This window comes from Marmota flaviventris, chromosome 13, assembly GCF_047511675.1.
Source record: "Marmota flaviventris isolate mMarFla1 chromosome 13, mMarFla1.hap1, whole genome shotgun sequence".
NCBI lineage: Eukaryota > Metazoa > Chordata > Mammalia > Rodentia > Sciuridae > Marmota > Marmota flaviventris.
The window spans coordinates 44,549,306-44,560,821 of NC_092510.1; the positions used below are offsets into that span (position 1 = coordinate 44,549,306).

At 35.7% G+C, this 11,516-nt stretch overlaps 1 pseudogene; it reads right to left on the reverse strand.

The window, feature by feature from the left end:
- Positions 1-7,326: 7,326 nt before the first annotated feature.
- Positions 7,327-7,722, reverse strand: LOC139701478 (mediator of RNA polymerase II transcription subunit 28 pseudogene; annotated as a pseudogene).
- Between the last annotated feature and the right edge of the window lie 3,794 nt (positions 7,723-11,516).

Consider the following 11,516-nt stretch of genomic DNA (forward strand, 5'->3'; position numbering starts at 1 on the left):
TTTCCTTTTCCCTCCCACCTCTCACCCCTGTTTAATGTGAATCTTCTTCTCATGCTCTTCCTCCCAACTCTGTTCTTAGTTACTCTCCTTATATCAAAGAAAACATTTGGCATTTTTTTTTTAGGGATTGGCTAGCTTCACTTAGCATAATCTGTTCTAATGCCATCCATTTCCCTGCAAATTCTATGATTTTGTCATTTTTTAATGCAGAGTAATACTCTATTATACTCTATTGTGTATAAATGCCACATTTTTTTTATCCATTCGTCTATTGAAGGGCATCTAGGTTGGTTCCACAGTCTTGCTATTATGAATTGTGCTGCTATGAACATCGATGTAGCAGTGTCCCTGTAGCATACTCTTTTTAGGTCTTTAGGGAATAGACCGAGAAGGGGAATAGCTGGGTCAAATGGTGGTTCCATTCCCAGCTTTCCAAGAAATCTCCATACTGCTTTCCAAATTGGCTGTACCAATTTGCAGTCCCACCAGCAATGTACAAGTGTACCCTTTTCCCCACATCCTAGCCAGCACTTGTTGTTGTTTGACTTCATAATGGCTGCCAATCTTACTGGAGTGTGATAGTATCTTAGGGTGGTTTTGATTTGCATTTCTCTGACTGCTAGAGATGGTGAGCATTTTTTCATGTACTTATTGATTTATTGTATGTCCTCCTCTGAGAAGTGTCTGTTCAGGTCCTTGGCCCATTTGTTGATTGGGTTATTTGTTTTCTTATTGTTCAATTTTTTGAGTTCTTTGTATACTCTGGATATTAGGGCTCTATCTGAAGTGTGAGGAGTAAAGATTTGTTCCCAGGGTGTAGGCTCCCTATTTACCTTTCTTATTGTTTCTTTTGCTGAGAAAAAACTTTTTAGTTTGATTAAGTCCCATTTGTTGATTCTAGTTATTAACTCTTGTGCTATGGGTGTCCTATTGAGGAATTTGGAGCCCGACCCCACAGTATGTAGATCATAGCCAACTTTTTCATGTATCAGATGCCGTGTCTCTGATTTGATATCAAGCTCCTTGATCCATTTTGAGTTAACTTTTGTGCATGGCGAGAGAAAGGGATTCAGTTTCATTTTGTTGCATATGGATTTCCAGTTTTCCCAGCACCATTTGTTGAAGATGCTATCCTTCCTCCATTTCATGCTTTTAGCCCCTTTATCAAATATAAGATAGTTGTAGTTTTATGGATTGGTTTCTGTGTCCTCTATTCTGTACCATTGGTCCACCCGCCTGTTTTGGTACCAGTACCATGCTGTTTTTGTTACTATTGCTCTGTAGTATAGTTTGAGGTCTGGTATCGCTATACCGCCTGATTCACACTTCCTGCTTAGAGTTGTTTTTGCTATTCTGGGTCTTTTATTTTTCCATATGAATTTCATAATTGCTTTATCTATTTCTACAAGAAATGCCATTGGGATTTTGATTGGCATTGCATTAAACCTATAGAGAACTTTTGGTAATATTGCCATTTTGATGATGTTGGTTCTGCCTATCCATGAACAGGGTATATTTTTCCATCTTCTAAGATCTTCTTCTATTTCTCTCTTTAGGGTTCTGTAGTTTTCATTGTATAAGTCTTTCACCTCTGCGTGTTGATTTTATATCCTGCCACTTCGCTGAATTCATTTATTAGCTCTAATAGTTTCTTTGTAGACCCTTTTGGGTCTGCTAGGTATAGAATCATGTCAACTAAAAATAGTGATAATTTAAGTTCTTCTTTTCCTATTTTTATGCCTTTAATTTCTTTCGTCTGTCTAATTGCTCTGGCCAGTGTTTCAAGAACTATGTTGAACAGAAGTGGTGAGAGAAGGCATCCCTGTCTTGTTCCAGATTTTAGAGGGAATGCCTTCAATTTTTCTCCATTCAGAATGATGCTAGCCTGAGGCTTAGCATAGATTGCTTTTACAATTTTGAGGTATGTTCCTGTTATCCCTAGTTTTTCTAGAGTTTTGAACATAAATGTATGCTGTACTTTGTTGAATGCTTTTTCTGCATCTATCGAGATGATCATATGGTTCTTATTTTTAAGTCTATTGATGTGGTGACTAACATTTATTGATTTCCGTATATTGAACCAGCCTTGCATCCTAGGGATGAATCCTACTTGATCATGGTGCAAAATTTTTTTGATATGTTTTTGTATCCAATTCGCCAGAATTTTATTGAGGATTTTTGCATCTAGGTTCATTAGAGATATTGGTCTGTAGTTTTCTTTCTTTGAAGTGTCTTTGTCTGGTTTAGGAATCAGGGTGATGTTGGCCTCGTAGAATGAATTTGGAAGTCCTCCCTCTTTTTCTATTTCCTGAAATAGCTTGAAAAGTATTGGTATTAGTTCCTCTTTAAAGGTTTTGTAACACTCTGCTGTATACCCATCCGGTCCTGGGCTTTTCTTAGTTGGTAGTCTTTTGATGGTTTCTTCTATTTCCTCAATTGATATTGGTCTGTTTAGGTTGTCTATATCCTCCTGACTCAATCTGGGCAGATCATATGACTTAAGAAATTTATCCATGACTTCACTATCTTCTATTTTATTGGAGTATAAGGATTCAAAATAATTTCTGATTATCTTCTGTATTTCTGAAGTGTCTGTTGTGATATTGCCTTTTTCATCCCGTATGCTAGTAATTTGAGTTCTCTCTCTTCTTCTCTTCGTTAGCATGGCTAAAGGTCTGTCGATTTTATTTATTTTTTCAAAGAACCAACTTTTAGTTTTGTCAATTTTCTCAATTGTTTCTTTTGTTTCGATTTCATTAATTTCAGCTCTGATTTTAATTATTTCTTGTCTTCTACTTCTTTTGCTGTTGTTTTGCTCTTCTTTTTCTAGGATTTTGAGATGAAGTATGAGATCATTTATTTGTTGGTTTTTTCTTTTTTTAAGGAATGAACTCCAAGCAATGAATTTACCTCTTAGAACTGCTTTCAATGTGTCCCATAGATTCCAATATGTTGTGTCTGTGTTTTCATTTATCTCTAAGAATTTTTTAATTTCCTCCTTGATGTCTTCTATAACCCATTGATCATTCAGTAACCTATTGTTCATTCTCCAAGTGATGCATGATTTTTCCTTCCTTCTTTTATCGTTGATTTTCAGTTTCATTCCATTATGATCAGATAAGATGCATGGTATTATCTCTACTCCTTTATATTGTCTAAGAGTTGCCCTGTGACATAATATATGATCTATTTTTGAGAAGGATCCATGTGCTGCTGAGAAAAAAAGTGTAACTGCTTGATGTTGGGTGGTATATTCTATATATGTCAATTAAGTCTAGGTTATTAATTGTGTTATTGAGTTCTATAGTTTCCTTATTCAACTTTTGTTTGGAAGATCTGTCCAGTGGTGAGAGAGGTGTGTTGAAGTCTCCCATGATTATTGTATGGTGGTCTATTAGACTCTTGAACTTGAGAAGAGTTTGTTTGATGAACATAGCTGCACCATTGTTTGGGGAATATATATTTATGATTGTTATGTCTTGTTGGTGTATGGTTCCCTTGAGCAGTATGTAGTGTCCCTCTTTATCCCTTTTGATTAACTTTGGCTTGAAATCTATTTTATTTGATATGAGTATGGACACTCCTGCTTGTTTCCGAAGTCCATATGAGTGATATGATTTTTCCTGACCTTTCACCTTCAGTCTATGTATGTCTTTTCCTATCAAATGCGTCTCCTGTAGGCAGCATATTGTTGGGTCTTGTTTTGTGATCCATTCTACTAGCTTGTGTCTCTTAATTGGTGAGTTTAAGCTATTAACATTTAGGGTTATTATTGAGATATGGGTTGTTCTTCCAGCCATATTTGTTTATTTATGTTACTAAATATGGTTTGTTTTCCTCTTTGATTATTTTTCCCCCCTTTACTGTACTACCTCCCACTGTTGGTTTTCATTGTTATTTTCCATTTCCTCTTCCTGTAATGTTTTGCCGAGGATGTTTTGAAGAGATGTTTTTCTAGCTGCAAATTCTTTTAACTTTTGTTTATCGTGGAAGGTTTTGATTTCATCTTCCATCCTGATGCTTAATTTCGCTGGATACACAATTCTTGGTTGGAACCCTTTTTCTTTCAGTGTTTGAAATATGTTATTCCAGGATCTTCTAGCTTTCAGAGTCTGTGTTGAAAGATCAGCTGTTATCCTGATTGGCTTACCCCTAAATGTAATCTGCTTCCTTTCTCTTGTAGCTTTTAAAATTCTCTCCTTATTCTGTATGTTGGGCATCTTCATTATAATGTGTCTAGGTGTGGATCTCTTATGATTTTGCACATTCGGCGTCCTGTAGGCTTCTAGGATTTGGGATTCTGTCTCATTCTTCAAGTCTAGGAAGTTTTCTCGTATTATTTCATTGAATAGATTGCTCATTCCTTTGGTTTGGACCTCTATACCTTCCTGTATCCCAATGACTCTTAAGTTTGGTCTCTTAATGTTATCCCATATTTCTTGGATGTTCTGCTCATGGTTTCTTAACAGTCTTGCTGAGCTGTCTATGTTCTTTTCAAGTTGAAATACTTTGGCTTCATTGTCTGATGTTCTGTCTTCTAAGTGTCGCAGGTCCGCCTACCTTGCAGGCGCGCGGCGGCTCTGCCCCTCCCACATCCGGGGCGATGTGTCTTCCACGCTGGCGAACCGCTGGGCCTGTTCTGCTGGTGGGTCGCAGGTCCGCCTACCTTCTGCCTTTTCTCTCTCTCTCTCTCTCTCTCTCTCTGAAGTTAATTGTCATTGTAGTTACTGCTATTTGCAAGGTAATATTTTGGGTTTTTCTTTGTTTTAGAAGTTTTCTGAATTATTATTTTTCTTTGTATTTTTGTTGTTTGGGAGTCTTAGTTAAATTGTGATTTGGTATTTTTGGATAGTTTTGGAAAATCTATGGCCTTTTTCACCAACCTTATGGCTTCTTCCCATTCTTTCTTTCTTTCTTTATTTTTGGATCTTTAATAATACACAGGCTAGATCTTTTCATCTGGTCCCATATGACCCTAAAATGTTTTCTAACTTTTTAAACTTTTTCAACCCTTTGTGCTTTACATTAACAATTTTCCATTGAAAATATTCCAGTTTATGGATTCTCTCTTCTGCTATTTCTAATCATTAAACACATCTAAGGAGTTCTTCTTTTTCATTATTTAATTAATTAAATTTATTTCTGGAATTTTCACTTGCTTTTTTATCTTTATTTCTCTGGCTAAATTCTCTATTTTGTCATCTATTTCCTTAAATATGTTAATATTATTAATTTTAAATCTTGTGACTATTCATTCTAATATCTATACCATCTATGTTCTTTTCATTCTATCTGTTTTTTTTGAAAAATTGTTATTTATTTGTCAGATAACTTCTGAATTAATATAAAGAAATGACAATAACGTGTATACATACTCATTCAAAACATTTTTACTAAGTGCCAAGTAGAACAGTTTTTGATCTTTTTTACCAAAAAAGCACCTTTATTATTGAAAGACTGCCTCAAACTTAGTTTATTTAGGTTTTTTTTGGGGGGTAGGTACCGGGGATTGAACTCAGGGGTACTTCACCACTGAGTCACATCCCCAGCACTATTTCGTATTTTATTTAGAGACAGGGTCTCATTGAGTTGCTTAGCACCTCACTTTTGCTGACTCTGGCTTTGAACTTATGATCTTCCTGTCTCAGCCTCCCGAACTGCTGGGATTATAGGCCTATACCACCTGGCCCGGTGTTTGTTTATGTTTGTAATCAAGTAACCTTAAATAAGCTGCCAATCATAGCTTCTAACTAGCATGAGATGACCAGGTTAAACTCTTATCAGTAAAAAATAACTTTTAAGTTTTAACCTATACATTCCAAACACGGGGATATGCTGGCCTCAGGCTGGTCATCACAGGTCATATGTCCATAAGCCAAATATCATTATCATAGCATATAAAATGAGTAATATGTATATACAAAGTGATTACAAAGTATCATATAAAATACATGTTAGTGTATATTCAAGGGGAATAATGCCCATTTTCCATGAGCATATAATGCAGCAAGGGATACAGAAAAATATACCATTCACTAACCCCAAAAGACAATGGAAAGAATAAAAGTTCTGTGCCCTGGAATGGAATGGAGGCTTTTAGTACCAGGTGGCATCCAGTCCAGACCAGGAACACTAGTGGATATTGAGGTGTGTGTGTGTGGGGGGGGGATGTTGAGGGTTGGAGAGGAGTAAATGAACCAACACTCACAGACCTATTGACTATTCAGAAGACAGAGGAGTGTTTGCACTGGCTTAAAGAGATGTAATCTAAAAGACGCATAAAACAGAGAAAAGAAAACCTCTTCAGATAAGAGGGCAAAATACTTTCCCCAGAGAGGCTCTACATACTCTCTATGGAGGTGAAGTAGCCAAGGATCACTCTGCAGACCACCCTCCACCCCAAGGCTCTAGTCCGTAGGAATCAAATCCATGAGCAAGAATCTTCCTTCATGTAAACTGCTTTTTCTCCAAAAAGTAAAACAAAAACAAACAAACAAAATGAAACTCAAAAGAAAAAGAATCAGATGAAGCTTTGATTGCTCGTATTTCACTGTGTCTCAGCTGTCACGCTAGGGAGACAGGGTCTGCTTTGTTACTTACACTGGTTCATTACTGCAAGGTGTCCAGCACATCATGCTCCTAATATATAGCTCCCTCAGAACATTAAACACCACACAACACAAACTTATCCAAACAAAAGGCAGCATCAACTTAAGGATCTACTATAATATTACAACACTAACCTGGCATATTTTAACCCTTTCTCTGACACATTTATAAAATATCTGTGCTCTGTACTGCTATTACAAACTTTGCAATAGATTCCTCTTCTTGAGGTAGTTCAAAGTCTTGAGACAGCAAATTTATATATTTTTCTATATTAACATGAATGGGTAGTTATCATAAAAAGCCTAAAACCCAACTCCTTCTCCCCTGATTCTTGGAGTATTATAATTTTCCCCCTCAGATCATAACAAAGTAACAACTGGAAAAAAAGCTGTATGAAGTCATACAAAAATTTAAATACAATAAAAAAATCAAGAAAGAAGCTGTGTCATCAAACGAATATTCTAAACTTTGCTAAAGACAAAAACAAAACAAAACAAAACAAAACAAAACCTCACTTTGTTTATCAAACTATATGCATTTTTTAAATACTCAAGTAATTAACAGTAATTAATAAATATTGGGGTAAATTTTTAGGTGGAAACAAAAATTAACACCAGCTCATTCTCTGGCAAATAGTTCTTCTAAAATGCCATGTCCACACAGAGAGAGGTTTGGTGAAACTATCTGCAGGAGGATACCTAGTAGGCCAGACCCCTCTCAGATCTGCTTCAGAGGTGCAGGGACATTGGCAGATACCTGCTCCAGGTAGGCCAAAGAGCCCCGAGGAACTTCAGTTGGCTTTTCGTGCTGCACATTGATGTCCTCCAGCACTTGCTGCCAATGCCTCAGCTTTGTCAAGTCCTTCTGCACCAGCGCATCCTTCTGCTGAAATTCATTCCTTAATTCTGAGACATCCTCTTTGATACTTGCTCTGGTTTCTGGACAGACAACTGTAATCTTTTTTTTTGTAGGAATAAATGCATTTTTGTCTTGCAATCTCCAGAAACTTCTGGATACACTGATCAACACCAGTTCAAATTTCTTCCGATCCTTGCCATTGACATAATCCTGACTCACTAGAGAAGCAAAGCAAGCATCGAATGACAAGTCCATCTTGTCCACCAAGGTGCTGCTATAAGTTTTAGGCTTGCCAGGCGCAGGGGCTCTGGAGGCTGACCCGCAAACATACCACCCAGTGGAGCTGCTATGTCTGGGATGCATCTGTTTTTTTTTCCCCCAAGGTAATTTTGTTTTTTATCCTGCCTCCTGACATACCTGATAATTATTTGTTGAATACCGAATATATAAAAAATATTTTAAAGATAATTTGAGGCTATATCTGATGTTATAATCCCCAGAAATGATTAATTTTTGTGTATTACTTAGGAATCCTGCTCATTCAAGCTTGAGCTGCCTTGGTTGCTCTCTGAGCCTTCAAGTAGATATTTCTCTGTATTTGTTCAGTGTTAGAATTCACCTGAATAAGCTATTTTTCCATTGCCTTAAAAGTTTTTTTAAAGGGGAGAAATAGGGGGACAAAATTGACTAAATTAGGTTATGTGCAAGTATGAATATGTCACAATGAATCTCACTATTATATATGATTATAATGCACCAAAGATTAAAAAATATAAGTGAAACTTAAATTTCATCCACCCAAACTAAATTCACCTAAATATAGTCATAGCTTGCAATCACATTTTCATCTGGTCTTCAAAGACTTTTATTAGAGATAACTATTTCAATTATTACCAAAGTAAGACATCTCATATAATCTTCAAAAATTATTATTAGGTTAATGGGACACCTTAGAGTAGTTTATTATCATGTATTAAGGACACCTATCCCTATATATGGGTGGGTTAGCTGTGAATAATACTAAATCACTACAGATTTTTGAAGTACAGAATATGTCCTGATATTTCTCAAAGCTTTGGCATTACTTCAACTCAGAAAATAAAGAAGAATTTGTTCTCCTCAATTCCTTTTTAAAAGTTAATTTTCAAATAAACAATAATAATGCTGTCATAATCACTATCAAAACTTAATACAGGGGGCTGAGGTTGTCGCTTAGCAGTACCGTGCTCACCCAACGTGCGTGAGGCACTGTGTTCGATCCTCAGCACCACATAAAAATAAAATAAAGGTTATTGTGTCCACCTACAACTAAAAAAACATTTTAAAAACACTTAATACTGTAATAATTTCCAATTACATTTTTCTACGAATTGATTAATATCTCCGTTTAAAAAACTTTATTACTTATGTTTGAATTATTTGCCCTTTTATTGTTTCTTTTTGAATTATAGACCTTGTTGTTCATTTGTTTATTTTTTATGTTGTGTGTATGATAACACTACACAATATTCCTTAGATATGAGAGTCCTATGAGTTTTATTGAAGCATGCAATATTCTTTCCATACTTTTGTCCTCTTGCCCTTACGGTAGACATTTATCTTCTATATATTGTGTGCTTCAATGTTTTAAAGGACATTTGCAAGGAGTTTTTGGTTATTTGCTAAAAAAAAATTTGGATTTTTTAAAATTAAGATTTTTATTTTATTATAATGTAGATCTGCATGTGGTTGCAAGAAATAATACAAAGAGGTCCCACAGAAGTTTACTCAGCTTCCCTCAGTGCTAACATCTTGCAGACCTGTAGAGTAATATCACAATCACAATACTGACATAGATATAACCCACTGATCTTATTGATATTTTTCCCTTTCTACTTGTGTGTACTTAGCTCTATGTAATTTCATCTCATGTGAACCTGTCGCTGCTCCCTTATCTCAAGGATCCTCATCCTGCTCTTCTAGTCACACTTGCCTCCCCTAACAACATGTCCCCAACCTTTGGCAGCCATTATCCTATTCTCCATCTCTATAGTTATAATATTACTATTTCAAAAATCTTTTACAAGTGGATTTATTAAATATGTTTCATTTTGGAAAATTTCCTTTCCTTCTCCTCCCCTTCCTTCTTTTTGCTCTGTATATTTCCCTCAAAATTCATTTCAGTCATTGAGTCCATCACTCCTTTCCATTACTGGGTACTACTAATCCATGCTATGGGTATAACACAGTTTGTTAATTTATCCAATGAAGTTGATATCTGGAATGTCTCCAATTTTGGGCTACTACAAATAAATTTTCTATAAACATTCATATACAAGATTTTTGGTAAACCTAAGTTTTCATTTCCATCAGATAAATGCCTATGAGTTCAATTTCTGTGTATAATAATGATGAGTTTTGTCTTATAAGAAATTGCTTTTTTCTTCAGAGGTTATGCTACTGACTATGAAATTAAGTGATCTTTGAATTTATTTTGAAATTTCCGATATTCACTGTCATGCAGTACTTTTAAAAGTTGCACAGCTCTGAGGATAGAACTCAGGGCCTCACACATTCTATGCAGGCACTATGCCACTAAGCAACATTGCCAACCCTCGTTCAGTATTTTAATAACTGCTTTCACGTACTTTTTACATTTAGTGCTAGGACAGCAGGTAAAACTTTTTCTTATCTTTGTCTTGCAATTTATGTTTTACATCAAACACTTTATGAGAAGATATTAGACATTTTATAACAGTTTCAGTGTCATAGGCAAACAGCTTTATTATCTCTAATTTTGTAATAGAATTTCATATATACATAGGAAAATAGAAATCACCTACTTAAGAAAAAAACAAATCAAGAATGTATCTTTATTCTATAATAAAAAAAGACTAGTATACATAAAAACCCGATAGAAAGCATAATATTGCTATACTAACAAATGGATTCTCAAGGTAGAATTCTAAATTCTGAAGACAAAAACTGATTAGGTGAAATATTAAGACATTTTAGAAGTATCATTAAATAACATTTTTTTTTTCCGAATGGAAACAGAATTGTTTTTATTTCTAAGTTGTTATCTTTTGGATCTGGAACATCCTCCAAAAGCTCATGCTGGTGGCACTATTAGGAAGTGGAGGAAACTTTGGGAGGTGGGGCCCAACTGGAGGGAGGAGGTCCCTTGGGGAATGTCCTTGAAGGGGATATTTTGTGCGCCTCTCCCTTCCCAACTTTCACCAGGTGAGCAGTGTTGGTCTGCTTGGCTCTTCCACCATGATGTGCTAAAGCCTCATTACAGGGCCAGAAACAACAAGCCAACTGATCATGAACTGAAACTTTGAAATTGAACCAAAATAAATGGTTCCTTCTATAGTGATTTTTTCAGGTCTTTTGTCACAGCAGTGCAAAACTGTCTATGATATATATAAGCAGAAAATACAGAAAAACAGAAAAGGAAATAAATAGTATTCATAAAAATGGACTTACAAGCCTTCACTACTCAGAGGTCTTTGTGCCTAGATGTTTTGGTATAAGAGAAAAGTGTTTAATTTTGAGAAATGGGCCAGGCATGATGGCGCATGCCTGTAATCTCAGCAACTTAGGAAGCTGAGGCAGGAGTATTGCAAATTCAAAGCCAGCCTCAGCAATTTAGCGAGGCCCTAAGCAACTTAGCAAGACCCTGTCTCAAAATAAAAAATAAAAAGAACTGGGGATGTGGCTCAGTGGTTTAATGGGATTAAAGTGACAGGAATATAAATTTAAAATGTTACTGATTATATTACAACACTAGATTTACCAGCTCTAGCCTCTTCTTGGGAACTTTAAGTCAGGAAAGTTGTCAACTTTTATTAAATGCCAATCATTTAGTTTACTGTAGTGATCAATGTAGTGCCTGACTCAGCTTCTCCTAAGCCTGACCATTCTGAATTGAATTTATGAAGATATTGTTATAATGTGAAGGGAGAAAAATGTGTATATCTCTTAACTTAATGTGGAAAGCTCAGGTATTATCCCAAACCAATCCCAGCCGTTCTGAAAGAGTAGTATTATAAAAATGAGTTCACTCC